General features: G+C 42.7%; 1 protein-coding gene across 1 annotated transcript in view; it reads left to right on the top strand.

Moving 5' to 3' along the window:
* The first annotated feature begins 6143 nt into the window (after positions 1-6143).
* TAOK1 (TAO kinase 1) overlaps positions 6144-23201 on the top strand; it is a 113408-nt gene continuing 96350 nt past the window's right edge. Inside the window, exon 1 of the mRNA XM_070394497.1 lies at positions 6144-6806. The gene's annotated coding sequence lies outside the window, so the exon portion shown is untranslated. The remainder of the gene's footprint in view (positions 6807-23201) is intronic.

Below are 23201 nucleotides of genomic sequence, written 5' to 3'. Positions count from 1 at the left end.
GGTCCCCTGCTCAGAAAGCTGCATATATAGGAAAGGCCACATGGTAGGCAAGCTTAAGTGGTCACATAAACCTGAACTTTGGAACAAGTGCTCCTGTCACTTGTGGTCATAATACAATGTCTCAGTAAAGGAAGTATCTGGTTAAAAGCAATACCAAAAATCTCCTTGATTCATTTCCTGTGTGTAGACAGTATCAGTGGCACCAATTAGTGTTGGGGTATATTAAACTAGATGGCAGCAGTGGGAAGCACCTAGCCCCCTAGTTGCACCTCTCAATACAAACAACAGACAACTGTATAATAAAATCTAACCTACAGAGAAAAATATCTAAGCAACTGGGAGCTGGGTGTGGTGTGTGGCGAGACAGAAAGATTCAAGCACCTAACAAATTTCTTTTGTTCGCAGGCCAATGTTCTATCCACTGAGCCAAACCAGCCAGGGCTCCTAACAAATTTCTTTTAACTCCTAAGGCACTGGACTTTTCAGTTACAGGGTCTAATAACCTTTCTTTCTTTTCTTTAAGTTGATTTGAATGGCCATTTTTAACCAAAAGACTTCTTACTAGTATAGTATTACTACCTAGTAAAGAGGAGGCCCAAAGACAATCCCAGGCCAATAAAATATTAACTTATTTTATGCTTTGCTTGTCAGTTGTTTCTGTTTCATATCCTACATGGCACAACTCTAGTAGGAATTTGTGTAGTTTTTTGTTTTGTTTTGTTAATACTGGCAGATGTCAGCCAAAGAGAAGGGCATGACAAAATCACCAATTGGTCCCGAAGATACGTTCCAAAGACCTCTCAGGCCACAAACATGCTGCCCAGCCCTTCCCACATTCACAGAAGTCCCAGACAATCACGATGCACTTGGGTCATGGGGTGCTTGCCAGAGGCTAGTGTCAGAGCAATGGGATGAATATTTACCTTCTTACACATACAAAATAAGGGTGAACACTTTAAAACAGTTTCCATGGGCTAGGCACTTTGCATGTTATCTTATTTAACCCTCACACAATCATCTTGAAGAAGGTAATGTTTACCCCGTTTTACAGATAAGGAAAGAAACCCTCAGTCTGGTTATGAAACTGACACAAAGTAATTTAGTCACTGACACTAGTAAGTGATGGAGATGGGGCTTCACAGTCAATGTTTTTAACTACTGCTCTCCTACCTTCACATCCACGGCTTGACATCTTCAGGGTTGAATGTCTTTTAGACTGTGGTACAGCTGCTTTAACTATTCATGGCTTACTGCAGGTGCTTATCTGATAGATACCTGAGACGGAAGGGTTTTCAGGTCAGGACTTTCTTGAACTGAATTGTATTCTACAACCCTTAGGGTACCTTGGCCCAACATTGATCTATTCCTGTGGGTTAAAATGGAAGAATATGCTGCCTCCACATGCAGGGCATTTTTAAAATGGATCCAATTATATGGGAAGGCAGAGCTCAAGAAACAACTCTGTACATAATGAGTTTTATTTGCCAGCCTGTGAAGCCATGCTTATATATCAGGCAGCCTCTGTGGACATGTCAGAGTGAGGTTTGACAGCCAGACTAAACCCTACCTTAGCTAGTTGGTCCTGGGATCTAAAGATGAAGTCTATGGGTGCACTGATAACAGCCCAGAATGCACTGAATGTGTTTCCAGTAATGTATTTATTTATTTACTAGATGGTTATCCACTCCATAGAGTGTCTCACCCCTGGTTTCTAAACTGGAAATTCTAAGATGCATCCTTCTCACTACCTTCTCTCACACACAGCTTTATTGGGTTTTGCCTTATACGAGGAAATAGAGATTTTCATACGTAATCACAATGTTATTGAAAAAAAAAAGTATACACTAGCTAATTCTGGATGAAGATATCACCATGACTAATGAAGGTTTTAGTAAAAGTCAGGTGGAATACCCAAAGAAAAGTTTTTTCTTTCTGTTTCTAACTATGCATGCACACACACACACACACACACACTTTGGAATTCAAGTTATCTTTCCATCTTATTTGCATCATTCCTGTAATTATAGATATTTGAACTAAAGGGACTCAAGAGATCATTTTAGTCTATTGTAGTTAGACAGGAAACCAAGGCCCAGAAAAGTAAAATTAAAGTAAAATCACAGGTTCAATGAATCATTTCTTTATAGGTTGTTCTACATTGTTATTTAAATGTTTTGTGCATGCAGATTTTATCTCTCTAATAGGATTTTGAGTCCCCAGTATGGGGAGCCACTTGAGGAAGGGGACTGGGAGGTAATGATAAAAACAGGGGCTTAAAGTACTGATCGAACCTGTACTCTAATAGCTCTCAATTTACTAGCTATGTGATTTGCACAGTTACTTAACATTATGAGCTTTCCTCCTGTGTAATGAGAACCATCATCACCATCCTTCTTTCAGGGTTGTTGGGAAGATCAAGAGGATAATGAATGTAAAGCACTTCATAAAGTTCTTGGCATAAGGTTACTGTATAAACGTTAGTTTCTTTTGCCCTCTTCTATATTTTATGTAAGCCTAACACACGGTAGAAATTCAACCAGTATTTGTTACATGGAGTTGAACATGACTTAATCTTTTACTGGGTGACAATCCTGAAAAGATAGTCTCATTGGATCGATACCATATCAGTCAGAGCACCCGCGCACACTTTGACAAACTATCACACAGATACATGTGCCACAACAAATACAATGACATGACATGTGGTCATGCATCTCTCTCTCACACACACTAGAAATATGTATATGGTATCAAGCTTGTCCTCCCTTGGTTGGTCGTGCCAGGATTACAATATGGTGGAGAGAGTGTGCTTTGGATTCGTTCACAACTAGTTTAAAATTCTAGTTCACCATTTGCTTACTAGATGATGATTGTGGGCAAGTGACATAACCTCTTTGAACTCTGGTCTCCTTACCTATAAAATGCAGGTAATAATAATAATAGTACCTACCTCACAAGTTTGTTGTGAGGATTAAATAAGACAATGTAGAGAAAGAGCTTATCCTTGATTTTTGTCTCTGCTTGAGTAACTTTTCTGTCAAGGTCAAAACAGAGTTGGTACAGCCCAGCCGGAGTGGCTCAGTGGTTGAGCGTCGACCTATGAACCAGGAGATCACAGTTCGATTCCCAGTCAGGGCACATGCCTGGGTTCCAGGCTCCATCTCCAGTGTGGGGCGTACAGGAGGCAGTCGATCAATGATTCTCTCTCATCATTGATGTTTCTATCTCTCTCTCCCTCTCCCTTCCTCTCTGAAATCAATAAAAATACATCAAAAAACCACCACCACAACAAAAAGACATAGTTGGTACACATTTTTTGCCCCACAGCTTTTTTATCCCAAAGCACAGGCTCAAGGGTTACCTAATTGAGACATGAGAAGGCCTGACAGGGAAGTAATGGTTTGATTCCAGGGAAGGGCAGGTGCCCGGTTTCCAGCTCATACCCAGTGGGGGGCATGCAGGATCAATGGTTCTCTCTAATCATTGATGTTTCTGTCTGTCTCTTTTCCCTCCTCTCTCTGAAATTAATAAAAACATATTTAAAAAAAAAAAAAAAAGACAGTTTGGCCCCAGTTGGGTTTGGCTCAGTGGATAGAGCATTGGCCTGTGGACTGAAGGGTCCCAGATTTGATTCTGGTCAAGGGCACATACCTCAGTTGCAGGCTCCTCTCCAGACTGGGCCCTGGTCAGAGCTCATGCAGGAGGCAACCAATTGATGTGTTTCTCTCACATTAATGTTTCTCTCTGTCTTTCCCTCTCTCTAAAAATCAATGAAAAAATATCCTCAGGTGAGGATTACAAAAAAAATTATTGTAAAGGTATGATAATATTTTGGCTATATTACAACAAAAGTCTTTGTTAGAGATAATACATATGAAGAGATATATAATATATGTATGATATATACATTTGTTAGAGATAATACATTTAAATGTGAAATGTTATAACAGTTTACTAGAGATTTATTTAAAAACACATCTGGAGGGAAACACATAATAAGAGAATAGGTGAAGCAAGGATGATAAAGTGTTGGTAATAGTAAAGCTGGGCGATGGATACATGGAGGTTTATTATTTTATCTTACTCCTTTAGTGTATGCTTGAAACTTTCCATAAAAAATTAAGAATGATTACTATGGGAAAACCTGAATCTCTTTCCATTCCCAAATGTTTGAAATAACTAGAAGTGAACATTTTGTTTTTGTTAATCCTCACCCGAGGATATTTTTCCATTGAATTTTAGAGAGCATGGAAGAGATGGGGAGAGACAGAGAGAAACACCCATTGGTTGCCTCCCGCATGCACCCCATAGAGTCTGCAACGGAGGTACAAGGTACATGCCCTTGATCAGAATTGAACCCAGGACCCTTCAGTCCGAGGGCCGACTCTCTACCCACTGAGCCAAACCGGCTAGGGCTAGATCAGGGGTGGGCAAACTTTTTGACTCGAGGGCCACAATGGGTTCTTAAACTGGACCGGAGGGCAGGAACAAAAGCATGGATAGAGTGTTTGTGTGAACTAATATAAATTCAAAGTAAACATCATTACATAAAAGGGTACGGTCTTTTTTTTTTTAGTTTTATTCATGTCAAACGGGCCGGATCCGCCCGTGGGCCGTAGTTTGCCCACGGCTGAGCTAGAAGCTAACATTCTTGCTGTAACTTTCAGAAGGATAAGGATTGGCGGGGCATCATTTAAGAGATGGGTGGAGGAAGAGGAATCCTGGGGACCGGAAGGTAGAAAGAAAACTGGTTTTGAGTGGTGTTGAAAAAGCCAGAGAGGAACACAGTTTCAAGATAGAAGGAGTATAACTATGCCAAACACTGCAGATGTCAAGAAGGAAAGGATTAAAATGACTCCGTTAGACATAGTAACTAGGAGGTTACTCTTGACCTTTGTAAGATCAGTTCTGGTGGAGGTGAGAAAATAGGTAACTTTTCTAAGAAGCTTGTCTGTGAAGGGGAAGAGATGTGAAGATTGTAATGTTTCTTTACCCCCGAAGAAGAAGGAACTAGAGTGAGTGTGTGTGTGTGTGTGTGTGTGTGTTTTAATGCAAAAGGGCAGTTGCTATATGAGTGTCTGTCAATGTAGGTGAAAAGAGGAATGACTAACGGACTCAGAAGAAGGACCCTTACTTACTAAGAGAGAATCTTTGGAACAAATTATATGTATATCCCATTGAAGCAGATAGGCTTGTTTTTCTGATCAAAGCCAGTTTGTTTTCCCAGTTTATTGTCTCTCCTAATAACTGTTTTGGAGTACATTTTTACTCATAAGTCTCACACAACAAATCTATATCAGTTGTTTTATTGGTTGAAGAAACAATTTTTTTATGACTGCATTTTAGGCGCATCTTTCAGTTCTTGAATAAAATTGCTCTCTGTAGTCCTTGAAAGGGGTTTTTCCCTGAAAAAAAAAAAGTTTCACCATACACACACACACACACACACACACACACACACTAAATAAATAAATAAATAAATAAATAAATAAATAAGAAGCTTTACCTCTTCCCTGAGTCAGGACTGTTAGGACTCTGTTTACTGCTCTTGTTTCAAAACTTATCATCTCTCAACCTACTAAAAAAATCCACAAAAACTTTTCAAGAATTTGTCTCAGCATACAGGGTGGTTTAGATGTGTATTTCCCCCTATTACCATTCCAAAAATTATTATAAACTCTTAGAATCTTTCAACTCAATTACATACCGATGACACTGACCAGTTTACCTCCAAACCCCACGGAGGGGTTGAGCTCAGGTATGTAAGAACGGGATAGTCTACACGTCAGGGCAAACTTCTCAATGGCGGGGTTAGTGGCGGGCGGGGGGTTTGGGAATGGGAAGAGGGCAGGAGAGCAGATCAGCTCTTCTTTCTCCGATTTCAGGGTGACATGGATGCATCCGACGCCGGCGTGGCATGAGGGCTGCCAGCGGAATGCGGCCAGGCTGGACAGAGGCTGGGGATCGGGGCCACCCCGGCGGAGACTCCGCCCCGCGCCGGCCCTCGCGCGCCCCCGCGAGGCCGTGCACGCGCACGCAGTCGTGTCTCGCGCAGGGTCGGGCCTGTCAGGCGGGAAATCTCGCGAGATCGGAGGCTGGGATGACGGGAGGAGGGGAGTGGTGTCGGGGAAGGGCGGGGGAACCTGGGCAGCGGCCGGCCTCTGTGGCTTCAGGGCTCGGAGAGCGAGAGGGAGGGTGGCCAAGAGAGTGAGTTGGTGCCGCCGCCCGCCTGAGGAGAGAGGAGGGGTCCCGCCTGCCGGCGCCCTTCGCGGGCCGAGAGCGCTAGGCACCCACGAACCTCTGAGGCCTCCGGGCCCCTGGGGACCCCGCCCCGCCGCCGCCGGCCGGCCGGCCCGCGGCCTCTCTTCCCTTTGTGAGCGCCCCCTTCCCAGGGGTGGTGGTGGTGGTGGTGGCAGAGGGTTGTGCGTGGGCCTGCCCGCCGAGGGGCCGCGGCGGGGGACCGACAGGGCCTCGGCTGTGTGAGGACGAGAGGCGGCCGAGGCCCGGGCCGGTTCCCCCGAAGCGGCGGCGGCGGCTCCTGGCACTTCCCCGCGCCATCTTAGCTGAGCCCCAGCGCTGAGGGCGCCTCCTCGACCCCGGTCGTCCCCTCGCTCCCCCCCGCCCCCCCGCCCCTTGTCGCAGAGCTTGGGCTGGGCGGCTCGTCGGGGCTCCGGGGGGGCGGGGGGGGCAGCGGTGTGTCGCCAGGCCCCCTCCTCCTCCTCGCTCCTCGCCTTCCAGCGTAGCGGCTCCCGCGGCGCGGTAGGGGGCTGTGCCTGCCTGCTCCGCCCCGACCTGTCGGCGAAAGGGTAAGGGCACCTCCGCTTTGGGTGCGGGAGACCGGGAGGGGGCGGGGAGACTGGGCCCACCGTGGCCTCTGGGCGGAAGGAGGGCGGTGGGAGTGGGTGGGGGAGGGAGACGAGGAGGGTCTGTGATTCCGTGGGTGGGGTGGAGGAGGCGGCGAGGTGGACGCCCTCCGGCTTCGAGGGGCCCGAGCCCTTCCATTTCTCTGTCCTGAGGGTCACCGGAAGGGGTGGTGGAAGGGGGTGCCTCCAGGAAGGTGTGGCCCTCCGTGGGAGACGGGGTGGATGTTCACCCCGATTTAAAAGGCGCGAGGCCCCTTTCCCTTCTGGTCCCTCTGCTCCTCCCTCTCCTTTGTAGTGTCTGTATTCTCGGGAAGGGAGACTGTTCTGGGGAGCCTGCTGGGTGGATTCCAGTCGTCCCCCCACCCCCAGGAAATGTACACCCCTCTTCTGTTAGGGGTGATGGAAGCGTTTTTCTCCCCTAACCCTTCCCCCTACCCCATCGTTAGTCTGCTGCAGTGCTGCAGAAGTCCAAGGCAGTTTCTTCAGACACAGGCCCGTGTGTACCCTGAAGGGAGGGGGAGCAGGAGAGGGAAGTCATGGCGCTTCCCTTGGAAAGGTTACTCTTTTCCTTTGGTTTTAAATCGATAACAGTACCGCCTGGATACTCTTCCCCTGAGATCTGCCCCTGGGAAGTAGGTCCGTTCCTGCTGTTGTTGTCTGCGGGGAGAGTGATGAGGCCTCCCGAGAAGGGACCCTGCCGTGGCAGAGCAGTTTTCATGTCTCTCGATCTCTCTCTCAAACACTGGGTTGACATTTTTGTGTGGGCATCTTGGGTTTTCATTAGGATTCAAATAAGATAACTTTGTATCCCCCCTACTCCCTTATTTTCTTCCTATGACTGACTTTGTAGTTCTTGGAGAATCATTAAAGATCATTGCATACAGACAGGCAGTCTGATGGACATTCCTCTCTGGGCTCTGAATTTTTAGGGTTAATGCTATTTTGTATAACACTGAAATTGGAAAACTTGGAAAAGGATTAGGTTACAAATCTTTCTGTAGCAAATGCTTTGTTAAGGAAATGAAAAAAATAAACATTGTAATTTGCTTAACTATGCTATGATAGCATCTATATTTGTAGTCAATAAGTTGTTTTTCCACTTCTTTTGCTTCATGTCATATTTGTTTAAGACAAATCTTGTCTGGTTTACAGTAGTACTTGTTGGTTGTGTCCTTTAGTAGAGTAGGAATAAGAAAAATAAATATTTTGACATTCTGGAAGTGTGTTCCAAGTGTATTTTGTGACCAAAGAGTAGTCTTGAAGTCTACTGTTGATACTTTTTTCTTTAGTATATAAATTTACTGATGAAGTGATTTCAAAATGTTCCATATTGAATATTTACAGAATTAAATAATTATTTCACAAAGCAATGAAGATAACTAAAATATCCTATATAATAAAAGCCTAATATGCAAATTGGCCCCTCCACTGGGAGTTCGACCAGGGGGCGGGGCCGGCCAGCCAACCGCCTGGGGCCCATCCCCCTGGTTGGCCCTGCCCCTGCTGGTGGCAGGCATCTGGGGGAAGGGAGGCCCCAGCCAGCAGCTGGCAGCCACTAGGGACCCTACCCGTGTACTGATTTCATGCACTGGGCTTCTAGTATACATATAGACATGAGTTGTCTTGATATTTTACTATTTGGTATTTGGTATTTAAGCTTCACTTAGTGGGTGACTTATTTTTAAAGACTTTCAAACACCATCTACATTTAATGTCCATAAGAGCTTTTGTTGTATTTTTTATTTGTTTGTTTTTGAAACCTGTTTTAAGACAGGGATTTAAAGATGTTAGTAGTAGGTGGTTAGACACCAATTTAGTTTCTGTCATCTTTATGATTTTAATATGGGGAGACACATAAATGGTCTGTTAAATTAGATTTATTATTTTTCCTCAGAAAATGGAATTTTGCTTTCTTTATTCTTTTTATTTTTATCTGGGTTTATTTTAACTTCCTTTGTTGTTTTGTTAATCCACACCTGAGGTTATTTTTTTTCATTACTTTTTAGAGAGAGTGGGTGGGGTGGGGGAGAGAGAGAGACATCAATGTGAGAGAGACACATTGACTGGTTGCCTCCCAAACGAGGGTGAGGAGCAGGGAGCGAACCAGATTATGTGCCCCGGACCTGGAATGGAACCCAAGACCCTGTGCATAGGCCAGTGATGGCAAACCTTTTGAGCTCAGCGTGTCAGCATTTTGAAAAACCCTAACTTAACTCTGGTGCCGTGTCACATATAGAAATTTTTTGATATTTGCAACCATAGTAAAACAAAGACTTATATTTTTGATATTTATTTTATATATTTAAATGCCATTTAACAAAGAAAAATCAACCCAAAAAAATGAGTTCGCGTGTCACTTCTGACATGCGTTTCATAGGTTCGCCATCACTGGCATAGGCTGATGCTCTAACCACTCATCACACCAGCCAGGGCTAGAGTTATTTTAACAGCACTTCCCATAAATCTTTATTTCATGGCACAAAGCTGCATGTTGTGGTGTGTAGAGTTTCCCCCTACATAGCAAATTATTCCATTAAGTCTAATTCTCTGTTATGGTTTGTTGTTGTTAATTCATATATACTAGCATGAATAAATGCAAACATACTGCTTAGTAAAGAGTGACTTTTTAACTTGGAATGATGCAAGCAGAGAGGATTTATTAATAAATGCTACAAAATGTAAGTATGTGCACAGGATATAGGTAAACTACTTGATATAGTTCAGCATGCTAGAACTAAAAGAGGTACTTTTTAGGACAACTAAAAAGAAACCCTGTTTTCTGTCGCTGGTGGTAATTGTGCTAAAAGTGGTAAAAATATGTTCATAATCAATTTGATAAATTCATTATTAAGGAAAAACTGCCAGAGGGTTATTTCAGCCGACTTCTGATGCCACTGTCAGAAAGAATACTGAGAGCTCTTAGACTGGGTTGGTTAATTTCTGATTAGTATGGTACTTCTGTTACTAAATAGTTCATCTACAAAATGGCAGTGTACATCACTTCCTGTTCTTTCACAACTGGCCCTTTCTCTAGATTCCCTTTTAATGACTTAATTTTTGGCATTCTGATTCTGATTTGTTAATTTGGTTATAATTATCATTCTGGTGTGTTTTTTTCCCCCTTGACTGATTTGTATATTAAAATCAGTTAATTTTTCACCTGGGCAGAGTGGCTTAGTTGGTTGAGCATCATCCTGTGCACCAAAAGGTTGCCAGTTTGATTCACAGTCAGGGCACATACCTGGGGTTGCTGGTTTGATCCCCAGTTGGGTACCTTATGGAAAGCAAATTATTGGATGTTTCTCTCCCTCTGCCTTCCCCCCCTCCAGGCATGTCCTTGGTGAGGATTTAAAACAAAAGTCAGTTAAGTTTTCCATTGTTTCTGTTTTTGGTTTTCAATAGTCTCTATTACTTAAAATAATTATACTCATACTAATTTAATCTTTTTGAAATTAAGAGCTTTTTTGTATATATTAGTTAAAGGCTGCTGTTCAGTTCAGGATCATATTTGAATGAATCTCTTCCAAAAGTGTTATTTCTGTAATAAAGTCTTGCATAAAATTGGGATTGTTTCATTAAACAGAGTGCCAGTGTATGTTCATCTGCCTTTAGGTTTCTGTGCTTGTTTATGGCTGGATTATTTTTTAATTTCAAATTCTAAAATATAAGTGAAAAAGATACGGATCTGTATTATTTCATTCCATCCCATTGTTGGATCAAAGTATCATAGTTTTTAGTAATAAAAATTAATGTTTAATTTCATTAAAGATGTCTAATTTCTTCTAAATGTCAACATGAATTCAAAAGTTGGGTGGATGGACTAGAAATAATTTTCAGTTGGGATGTAATCTGTCAACATTTGGTAACAATTATTTCTATGTCAGTCTCTTCCATTTGTACTAGAAGCAGACTTTTTGTTCTGAAAAACAGTCTAAGGCTGCATCTTCTTACCTAGTAGAAAAATAAGTGACCTATAAAAGGTGTAAAGGTTTTTCAAAATATAAGTACCTGGCATATAAATAAGGTAAGTAAAAGTACAAGTTACTGAGTACTTTGCATAATATATATATAGCTGTTAAAAATGCTGTGTCAGGCCCTAACCAGTTTGGCTCAGTGGATAGAGCATCGGCCTGCGGACTGAAAGGTCCCAGGTTTGATTCCGGTCAAGGGCATGTACCTTGGTTGCGGGCACATCCCCAGTAGGAGGTGTGCAGGAAGCAACTGATCGATGATTCTCTCTCATCAATGTTTCTAACTCTCTATCCCTCTCTCTTCCTCTCTGTAAAAAAATCAATAAAATATATTTTAAAAGAAAATGCCGTGTCAGCCCTAGCTGGCTTGGCTCAGTGGATAGAGCATTGCCCTGCGGACTGCAGAGTCCCAGGTTCGATTCTGGCCAGGGGCACATGCCTAGGTTGTGTGCTCAATCCCCAGTGGGGGGCGTGCAGGAGGCAGCCATCAGTAACTCTCTCTCATCATTGATGTTTCTATATCTCTCTCATTCTCCCTTCCTCTCTGAAATCAATAAAGAAATATATTTTTTAAAAATGCCGGTGTCAGATAGCTATATTTAATTGGCCTCTAACTTATCTTTAAAACTGAGAAGGGGCTAATTTTTCCTTTTGATAAAATTATTCAATACTAGAGGCCCGATGCACAAAATTCGTGCATTCAGGGGTGTGGGGGGTCCCTCAGCCTGGCCTGCGCCCTCTCATAGTCCAGGAGTCCTTGGGGGATGTCTGATTGATGGCTTAGGCCCGCTCCCCATGGGAAGCGGGCCTAAGCCATCAGTCGGACATCCTTAGTGCTGCCAAGGAGGCAGGAGAGGCTCCTGCCTCTGCCGCTGCGCTTGCCAGCCGTGAGCCCAGTTTCTGGCTGAGCAGTGCCCCACCCCCACCCCCGTGGGAGTGCACTGACCACCAGGGGGCAGCTCCTGCATTGAGCGTCTGCCCCCTGATGGTCAGTGCATGTCATAGTGACCGGTTGTTCCGCTGTTTGGTCGATGTGCATATTAGCCTTTTATTATATAGGATGATAGTGTTGTACAGATTTAGAAGTAGATGAATCACTTCATTCAGAAATATATTCAAAGTTTAGTTTCTGAGAAAAACATCCTTCCTATATAATAAAAGCCTAATTGCAAATTGTCCTCTCGGGTGGTCGTTTGACTGGGAGACTGGGAGTTTGACCGCTTGCTATGAAGTGCACTGACGACCAGTGGTGTGGAACATGGTGGGTGTCAGCGACATGGCGCTGGCAGCAGGCGGCAGTGAAGATTTTGAGAGCAGGACCATGGCGGGATGATGAAGCAGGTGAGCGGGCGGCACCAGGCCAAGGCGGGTGCGAGCGGTCGGGGCCAGGCCCTGACTGATCGCCCCACCGACGGTGACCAGCGGCGAGGGGTGAGGCCGCCGCCTGGCTCCTAGGTGCTGAGGGAGTCAGGTGGGGGGCCCAGCCCCGATCGATCGCCCCGCAGGCGGGATGGTAGAGCAGGTGAGGGGGTGGAGCAGGCCATGGCAGGGTGCCAGGCGGAGCTGTGAGGCTGGGGGTACAAGCTGGGGCTGAGAGCCTAGGGGTGCGAGCTGGGGCCCGACCCCCAAGGGATCACACCTGTGCACGAATTGGTGCACTGGGCCTCTAGTTAACAAATAATCGAATGGAACAAAATAATTCTGATTTTCAGCCACCAATAATAATAAAACTGGCACTTAATATCTTAATTTCACCATTTATTAGCTGTGTAACTTGTTTGTGTAACTTTTTAAGCCTTACTTTCCCAATCTATAAAATGAAGGTAGTATCGACTTTACAAGGTTGTTAGGTTTAAATGGGATAACCCTTGTTAAGTACTTAACATATTGCCTGATACATGTTAAGCACTCATTAAGTTTTTGGCTACCACACACTAGCTGCTTATGAAATGCTTACAAATGAATACAGAGGATTTAATATTTAAGAATGAATTGCATTCCATAATTTTGATTTGAAGTTGGATTTATACATTTAGAGTTCAATACATATATTTGAAAAGAAATGGTTAGAATTTCTAACCAAGGATAGCTTACAAACTTTCTGAACCTGTAATGTACTATTATGAAGTTCTACAAGAGATTTTCTTTTTCCTGTGCTGTATCTAAAGCCCATCCTAAAGAACAAATTTCCTTTTCTTTTGGCACTTCATTTGTTTATTTAAGGCTCAGTTGGTGTATCACTCTTTTACTGCCTGGAGCTCTTTTCACCATCCCTAGTTTTGAAAGCATGCAAAGTACTCATGCTTTCCTAAGCATTTATTTATTTATTTTTAAGGTATTCTTTGTAGGTGTGTCTTCACCTTGAAAGTTCTTTATATTCCACAATTTATTAATTCAACACGTATTAAGTGATGATTATGTGCTAGTAATATATAGTCCCTGCTCTGGAGGAATTGTCTTCTCATTCTTTCCACCTTCTGATTAGTTTTCTCAAACTAGATATTCATAGTAGAACAAGGACCTTCCTATCATTGTCAGTTCCTATAAGCCAGTGCTTTTCAAACTTTAGGTTGTGACCCATTAGTGCAGTGGTTCTCAACCTTCTGGCCCTTTAAATACAGTTCCTCATGTTGTGACCCAACCATAAAATTTTTTTTGTTGCTACTTCATAACTGTAATGTTGCTACTGTTATGAATCGTAATGTAAATATCTGATACGCAGGATCGTCTTAGGGGACCCCTGTGAAAGGGTCGTTCAACTGCCAAAGGGGTCACGACCCCCAGGTTGAGAACCACTGCATTAGTGGCTTGTGAATTCAATTTAGTGAGTCACAGTAACAGTTGTTAAAAATGAAAAGTAATCTATATATATAAAAAGCCAGTGACGTTAATGACCATAATGACCAGTTGCTATGAGGCCCACAGTGGCCAGCAAATTGGCCGATCAGGGGGTGGGGCCGGCCGGCCAACCTCATGGCCCCTCCCCACTGCTGGCCTGCCCCTGATAGGACTCTCCCACCCTGATCAAGAGCAGGCCACTGGTCAAACTACCCCTCTCTTCCCCCCCGGCCAGCCCTGCCCCCGATCAGCCTGCTTCACCAAGATAGGCCTGCAGCCCCTCCCCCTGGCCGGCCTGCCCCTGATCACGCCCCCCACCCCCACCCCAATAGGGGGTGGGGCTGGGCAGCCAACCTCCTGCAGCTCCTCCCCCTGTCTGGCCACACCCCCGATGGGCCCCCACCATTCTGATTGGCCCCCCATCCCAATAGGGGGCGGGGCCGTCCCCGCCAACCTCCTGCAGCCCCTCCCCCCACCCAGCCCCACTCCTGACTGGCCCCCTACCCCATCAGGGTCAGGGCTGGCCAGCCAACCACCCACAGCCCCTCCCCATGGCCAACCCCTAATTAGGGGGCAGGCCAGCTGGCCAACCTCCCACCATCTCCTCCTCCCTACAGGCCCAGCCCTGATCTGACCCGATTGTGGCTGGGCTGGCCGGACCCCACCCGTGCATGAATTTGTGCACTAGGCCTCTAGTGGGAAATATCAGAGTGTGGTGTGTAAGTAAGGGTAAGCATTGTATGGGAAACTTTTTTTTCTGTATTTTTATGTGCTCTGAGTACCTAGTTAAATTTTTTTGAAATTTCTTTTTTAATTCATCCTTTTTACTTCTAATCTCATGTCTTTGAATATGCTTGTTTGTTTTTTCTTTTATTTTAACAACCCTACTTTCAATCTCTAATTTCCAGTCTGGTTTGGTAGTTATGTTGTGCATATTTACCTTTCCTAAGCTTGCAGGGTACTGAGGACTCCGTCTAAAAGATCCTGGGCAAGGTATCCGTAGTTTTGCGCATGATGGTAACCTCTGAGTTTTTTGTTTTTTTATTTGGGAACATGTGTCATCATGTATGTAGTGCCACATCCTATGTGTGTGAGTGCAGTTTCTCATGAATTGCAGAATTTATTTTAAAAAAGAAGATGATTTATTTGTAACATTAAGAATATACTTTTTATTTTTATCCAGTAGATTTAATTTTTAAAATGTTCATTACAATATGTTTTAATAAGATTTATTATGTACCTATTTAAATGTGTTAAGTAAATATAATAAGTATATAGTTGATCCTTGAGTGACGTGAAAGTTAAGGGTGCTGACCTCCTGCATAGTGGAAAACTCACATATAAGTTTTGACTGCCCCAAAATTTAAGTTGTCCCTTGGTATCCGCAGGGCATTGGTTCCAGGACCCTCTAAGGGTACCAAAATCCTGAAGTCCCCTATATAAAATGGTGTAGATCAATGCATACAGTTGGCCTTTTGCATCTGTGGACACTCCCAACAACAGATCCAAAACAGACGAGGTACTTATTGAAAAAAGTTTATGTATAAATGGACCCTTGCAGTCTAAACCTGTGTTGTTCAAGGGTCAACTGTATTTTTAAAATTTCAGTATGTAGTAGTTATGAGTCTCTAGTTTGTATTTTGGATTGATTTCTAATGTATTCTCACTGAGACTGAGAAAGAGGTTTCAGAAAAAGTGGATGAACAGCATTACTAAACAAGGCCAGGGTTTTCCTTTTTTATACTTGCGAATTTAGTGTTACTCAGAATTGGAAAATCTTTGTCTCGTTGCCGAAAGCATATATATCCTTGATTGTAAAGACTATAAGGTTACTAATTAACCTATATTGAACTCGATGAGAAAACGTTACTCTTCATTGTGGCACAGAAACTCTGTTCGTTATGTGTTATAGTATTTAAAATACTAGAGTCCCGGTGCATGAAATCATGCACGGATAGGGTCCCTAGGCCTGGCCGGTGATCAGGGCAGATCAGGTTCCCCACTTCCCTGCCTCCTCCTTCCTCGCACCCTCAGCGCCTTCCACCACCATTGGTTGCCCTTCATGTTCTGCGCTGCCCCCTGGTGGTCCGCGCACATCACAGCAAGCGATCGAACTCCCTGGGGGGACAATTTGCAAATTATCCTTTTATTATATAGGATAGTGTTTAAGTAATTTCATGCTGTGTACATGGTTGATGATGATTGTGTTTTATCAGGACCATCACATTATAGGAGTTCTGTATTTTAGATGGTTTGTTTCAAAAGGATTCTGAGTCCCAGAGGTACAATATAATGTGCCTCACTTTCAGATTCTTTGATATATATAGTTGTTAGAGCTGATAATTTTTCTGTTATCTAGAAAAGCACAAATAATTTGAAAAAAAGAGTAATGGAAAGATCCTTTTATCTTCAGTTTAGGTACAGACAGATAAAATATTTTTGTGTATTATGTACAAATGTTCATATTATGTATGAATATTCATTTCTCTAAGTAATGCTGTAAGACTTTAATCAATAGCAAAAGGATTTTAAGAAGAAAAAGATGTGAAAATTTTCTAGTTAGGAAAGAAATGTTCTATAGTAGAGGAACTTGATTGCTAGCAATAGAAAGTACAATAAGCCCTCGATTTTTTGAACCTCGATTTAACGGACAAAATTCCCAGTCTGTGTGTCATGTGAAAATTAGCACCCTGTTAATTTTAAAATGCTTTTAACTAAGATTTGCTTATAATTAAATTAGTAGGTTATTTTTTGTTATTAATTCACTGTTTAAAATTGTGGCAAATATGCACATAACATCAATAAAATGTATCATTTTAACCACTTTAAGTATACAATATAGTGGTGTTAAGTACATTCAGTGTTGTACAACCATTGCCACTATTCATATCCAGAACTTTTTTTTAACATATATTTTTATTGATTTAAAAGAGGAAGGGGGGAGAGGAAGAGAGAGATAGAAACATCAAAGATGAGAGAGAATCATCCATTGATCGGCTGCCTCCTGCACACCGCCCTCTGGGGATCGAGCCCGAAACCTGGGCATATGCCCTGACCAAGAATTGAACCATGACCTCCTGGTTTATAGGTCAAAGCTCAACCACTGAACCAGGCTGGCCAGGCTCCAGAACTTTTTTTATCATCCCAAACAGAAACTATACATCCACCAAACAATAACTGTCATTTTTTTTTTCCCTCTTCCCAGCCCTTGGTAACCTCTATTCTACTTTCTGTCTCTGAATTTATCTATTCTAGGTACCACACATAAGTGGAACCATACAGTACAGGGCATGGCAAAAGTAGGTTTACAGTTGTGAGTACACGAAACAGAGTTTATTCTTGCATTATTATTTATTAAATAGTGTATTATTTTTCTTACAAAAATATATAAATTTACTTTTGCCCTACCCTGTATTTGTCCTTTTGTGACTGGCTAATCTCACTTAGCATCCTGTTTTCATGTCTTATTCGTATTGTTACATGTCTCAAGAATTTCATTCCTTTTTAAAGACTGAGTAATATTCCATTGTTTGTAAATATCACATGTTTATCCATTCATCTTTTTTTAAAAAAAATATATTTTATTGATTTTTTACAGAGAGGAAGGGAGAGAGATAGAGAGTTAGAAACATCGATGAGAGAGAAACATCGATCAGCCGCCTCCTGCACATCTCCCACTGGGGATGTGCCTGCAGCCCAGGTACATGCCCCTGACTGGAATCGAACCCGGGACCTTTCAGTCTGAAGTCCGACGCTCCATCCACTGAGCCAAACTGGCTTCGGCATCGTCTTTTGATAGACATTTCAGTTGTTTATATCTTTTGGCTATTGTGAATAATGCTGCTATGGACATTGGCGTATAAGTATCTCTTTGAGCCCTGCATTCAATTCTTTTGGGTATATTTGAGGGCTACTACAGTATTCTTAACCTTAGTATTTGCATGATATATCTTTCTTACTATTAATCTATTTTTGTCTTTATATTTAAAGTGAGTTTCTTATTGACAGCTTTCTAAAATTGACTTTTTATTTTTATTTTTTTTTATTTTTATTTTTTTATTTTTTTTATTTTTTGGACCCCCACCCTGAAGGGGCTATGGCCAGCCTACAAACAGCCATCAGCTACTCACCCAGTCTGTCCAGGCACCCCAGCAGGACCCCCCCCTCCCTGAAGGGGATGTGGCCAGCCTGAAAACGGCCCTCAGCCCCTCACCCAGGCTGGCCAGGCACCCCAGCAAGGACCCCCACCCTGAAGGGGCTGTGGCCAGCCTGCAAACAGCCATCAGCCCCTCACCCAGGCTGGCCAGGCACCCCAAGGGGGACCCCCACCCTGATCCGGGACACCCTTCAGGGCAAACCAGCCAGCCCCCACCCAGGCACCAGGCCTCTATCCTATATGATAAAAGGATAATATGAAAATTGACCCTAACAGTAGAGCGACTGGGAATCACTGGTCACTATGACACACACTGACCACCAGGGGGCAGATGCTCAATGCAGGAGCTGCCTTCTGGTGGTCAGTGTGCTCCCACAGGGGGAGCTCTGTTCAGCCACAAGCCAGGCTGACGGCTGCCAGTACAGCAGTGGTGGTGGCAGCCTCTCCCGCCTCCTCAGCAGCGCTAAGGATGTCCAACTGCAGCTAGGCCTGCTCCCTGCTGGCAAGTGGACATCCCTCGAGGGCTTCTGGGCTGCCAAAGGGATGTCTGACTGCCAGCTTAGGCCCAATCCCCCGGGGAGTGGGCCTAAGCCAGCAGGTGGTCATTCCCTGAGGGGTCCCAGACTGCGAGAGGGCACAGGCTGGGCTGAGGGACCTTCCCGAGTGCACACATTTTTGTGCACTGGGCCTCTATAAAATTGACTTTTTAAAAAGGGTCTTGCTTTTCTGTTTTTTAATACATTCTCTTTGTATTTTATTTGGAGTCTTTTGTTCCTTTTTGCTATTCATTTTCTATTTGTCCCATCTTTTGGCAGTTCCTGTGTCCTTCCCTATCTTTGTTTGGCTTGAGTATATTTATTTATTCAATTTTATCTCCATTGTTGGCTTAATAGGCCATAGTTTTTTATAATAAGTCTCTTTAATTTGTCACATTTCACCTTCAAATAATATTATACCACTTCACATATAATGTAAGAAGCTTCCAATGGCATTCTTCTGTTTTCCACTCTAATCCTTTGAACTAGTGTTGTCAAACATTGTCCTTGTATATATGTTAAAAACTCTAGATTACATTGTTGTTATTTTTGCTTTAAACAATTTATTATATTTTAAAAATAATTAAGTTATTTTTAAAGTTTTTAATATTTATAACATTATTTATGATTTCTACTATTCTTCATTCCTTTGTGAAGATCCCAGTTTCTATTTAGTAACTTTTTCTTTGGGATTGAGGATCTTGCTTTAACATTTCTTGTTATCTACAACTCCATTTGACCTTATTATTCAGATTTTACCAATTTTACCTACACTCCTTTGTGTGTGAGCTTGTTAGGTATATTTAGTTCTATGCAGTTTTATCACACGTGTAGATTAGTATGACAACTATCATAGTCAAGATACAGAATAGTTCCATTATAAGGATTACTTGTCTATCCTTTATTGTCACAGCCACCTCTTTTTCTTACCCACCCAACTCTTAGAAACCATGCACTCATCTGTTCTTTTTTTTTTTTTTTTTTTTTTTTTTTTACAGTGAGTGGGCTACTCCACAGAGCAGCCTTTCTTTCTTGGGATTTATTTTTTCTTTTTTTAAAATATGTTTTTATTGATTTCAGAGAGGAAGAGAAGAGGGAGAGATAGAAACATCAATGATGAGAGAGAATCATTGATCAGTTGCCTCCTGTGCTCCCCTTAGTGGGGGGTCGAGCCCACAATGCAGGCATGTTCCCTTGACCGGAATTGAACCTGGGACCCTTCAGTCCACAGGCCAACACTCTATCCACTGAGCCAAACCGGCTAGGGCTACATGGGCTTTTTCTGGGTATTCCAGTTCCCTTTTACATCCCAAAGATGTGCACATTCAGTTAATTTAGATTTTTAGTTCCAGTTCTGTTATTGATTGTAACCTTAGGCAAGCCACTCAACCCTTCAGGCCCTCATCCATGACATAGATGACTTAAAGATATATAAGGTACCTTTGATCTTCAATTATCTGAGTCTGTTTATATATGTCAAACATTGTGCTCTTTTTTTATTTTTGAAGGAAATAAATCTAAGATCAACTCAATACACCAGATTTTGTTGATAGTAAAATAATTCAATTTTTTCTTGTATTTTTACTTCATTATTAAAAGAAAGCTATGTAGAGATTTGGAAAACTCACAAGTGCTTATCTTCCATTTGAACAAGAAAATGACAAAGAGTCAGGATTTGTGTTTTTACTCATTCTGTCTCTAAATATTAGTTAATGAGTTGTCTAGTCAGTTGTGTGATGATTGGAAGGAAAGCCATAAACCATGTATATTGCTAAACTGGGATATCTGTCTTTTCTTTTGATAATAGTAGGGAGGGCAGAAAGCTTAGAAATGTAACTGAAAAGTAGATCTTTATATAGTGGAATTTATAATGGGGAGAATTGAGAGCAGGTTGTGTCTTAAAGAATCCAAAGTAGTTCATACTTTGCTTATTAGTTCTTCTTAGCTTTGGGCATGATTTGGTATAGGCCAATTTGTGTATATTTTAAATTGTTGCCTCTTTCACTTTTAAGCTAGGTCTAGGGAGAATATCATATTGGAAATAATCTTAAGACAGTTGTATTTTATCTCTCAGATTCTCCTATCCAGAAATTATTGAACAAAACCTGCCAGTAGTCTCAGCTTATAACCAACTTTGATTTAATAGTAGATTCAATTAAATAGCTTTGTTACTTAAAAAAAATGTTTTTATTGACTTTAGAGAGAGAGGAAGGGGAAGAAAGAGAGAAACAGAAACATAGATTGGCTGCTCCTCACGCCCCCTACTGGGGACTGAGCCCACAACCTGGGCATGTGCTCTGACTGGGATTCAGAACAGGTGACCTTTTGGTGCATGGGATAACGCTCAATCAGTTGAACCATACAGCCAGTGCAGCTTTGTTACTTTTAAGGACATAGATGTGTAATATTTGCTTGATCATTATGTTATTCATTTTTTAAAAATTTACATTCAATAATTGTGTTAGCTTTCATTATTCTACTCCAGTGACTCTCAACCTCTGGCTTACCAGAAAAAGCTGCCTATTAAAATAAATTGCAGATTCCTGTGGCACGCTTTGAGCAATTCATATTTAGGTTTGATGAGGGGCCCAGGAGTATGCATGTTAAACACACACACACACACAATTAATTGTGCCTCGAAGAAGAGTTGGGTGGGGAAAGTTAAGGTATAGTAGAAATATGGCCCTGTTACTTACTAGCTGTGTTATAGTGAGCAAATTGCTTAATTTCTCTGAGCCTCAAATATAATTTGAGTTTTCCACTAGAGATGATAACCAGAAATTGAAAAAAGGAGAGGAGTTTGGCATGAAGTGCTTACTGGTTATGTTCTGTGTTCTTAACATTTCATTTAACCCTCCTCAAATCCCCGTGACAGGTATCATTTCCCCTCCTTTAGAGATGGGAAAGCTGAGGTCAGAGCTATTAAGTTACTTGCCCAACAAGTTAACTGCCAGCAGTTAGTATGTTGGCAGATCCAGTTTGGGGACTTAGATAATCTGATTCCAGAACTTGTGCTCTTAGTTACTGTGTGTTCAAGACTCTGTGGAAAGAGGAGCATGATGATAAACTTGAGAGGTCTGTGTCTTCAGAGCACAGGAAATTGGAAGGAGATGAGGCTAACAAGATGGGTAGGGTCAGACCATGTAATTCCCTTGAACATTATGTTAAGGATTTTTGTTTCAGCCAAAGTACAGTGTAAAGGCATGGAATACTTAAATAGAGGGGATGACATAATTGGGTTTGCATTTTGAAAGGTCACTATGGTTGTAGTAGATCAAATGGATTGGAGAGGGCGGGGCCAAGAGCGGATACAGTGGCACCCTTTTGGAGGTTGTTATAGTAAGTAGCCTGAGTAAGATAAAGTGGTAGCCTGGAGAGACTAAGGAAGTGATTGATTATGCATGTGGAGGAAAGTGGGACAATTTGAGAAAGATTTAGGACAAATCTACAAGAGTTGGTAATGGATTGGGTTATGAATGAAGGAATAGAGGGTATCAAAAGTAACTCAGGTTCTGAATTGCTGAAGTGGATACACTTTATTTTTATATAAGACACTCAGAAAGATGAGGTTGAATGACTAGATAATGTTATTAGAAGTGCCTTTAAGATATCCAAGAGATGTCAAATACATATAATTTTATAGTACCATTGAACTTTCTCTGTGTGGTAAATAAATGGGCTGCCCATTCTTTTGTCCCTTTTAACAGCTGGTGAGTACTTTTCCAGGGCTTTATTACAGTTGTTATCTCTTGAGTTACTGGTAATAAAAAATAATGTAAATAGAGTTTGACTCTTAGTTATTATAGCTAGTAAAAGAATGTGAAAAGATTCTTCAATCTAGAAAGTAAATAAGGAAAAGTATGTTAGGATAGTTCTTCTTTGGAGAATGGCAGAACTGAGAATATATCCTGGGGAAAACACTAGTAAAAAGAGGACAAAAAGGGCTAATCTAAATATAAAATAACAATTTAAAAGTCATTCAACAAACATTTGTTTTGATTGGTTATGTGATACTCTCAGGTTTTGTGAAGGTGCTCCAGAACTTTATAATCTATACTAGATGCCCAGTGCACTAATTCGAGGGTGGGGTCCCTCAGCCTGGCCGGCGATTGGGGCCGATCAAGAGGGGGGGGGGGGGGGGGCGTCTGGACCATGGGAGGTTGGCTGGCAGCAGGAGGTTGGCTGTAGGAGTGCACTGACCACCAGGGGGCAACTTCTGCATTGAGCGTCTACTCCTTGGTGGTCAGTGTGCATCATAGCAACTGGTTGACCGGTTGTTTGGTCGCTTAGGCTTTTATATATATAGACTAGAGGCCCGGTGCACGAAATTCATGCACTTGGGCGGGGGGGGGGGGTGGGGGTCCCCCCTCAGCCCGGTCTACGCCCTCTCACAGTCCGGGAGCCCCGCAATCAATCGCCTGCAGAGGGAGGCCCCGCTCACCTGCTGCAGCGCCACAGGCTGGGCAGCCCCCCTATCGATCACCCTGCAGTGGGTGGCTTGGGCCTCCTCCCTCTGTGGGGTGATCATGGGGTGATGGCGGGGCCCCCCGACCAATCGCATCACACCCGCCTTGGCTGGCCTGGCGCCAGTGCGTGTCATAGTATGGTTGTCTGGACGTCTGGACTGTCATTCTGCTGTTCGGCCGTTTGGTCGATTTGCATATTACGCTTCTATTATTATAGATAGCCTGGGGGCGTAAGGCATGTAAACAACTAGAATATATAGAAAAATAAATATTAAAATAGAGCCCAGCCAGCATGGCTCAGTGGTTGAGCATTGACCTATGAACTAGGAAGTCACAGTTTAGATCCTGGTCAAGGCACATGCCCAGGTTGC

The sequence above is a fragment of the Myotis yumanensis genome, unplaced genomic scaffold, assembly GCF_028538775.1.
Source record: "Myotis yumanensis isolate MYYU_CA2020_CCGP unplaced genomic scaffold, mMyoYum1.0.hap1 SCAF_16, whole genome shotgun sequence".
NCBI classification, from domain to species: domain Eukaryota; kingdom Metazoa; phylum Chordata; class Mammalia; order Chiroptera; family Vespertilionidae; genus Myotis; species Myotis yumanensis.
The sequence above is the reverse complement of the archived record's forward strand: the minus strand, read 5'-3'. Positions and strand labels throughout refer to the sequence as shown.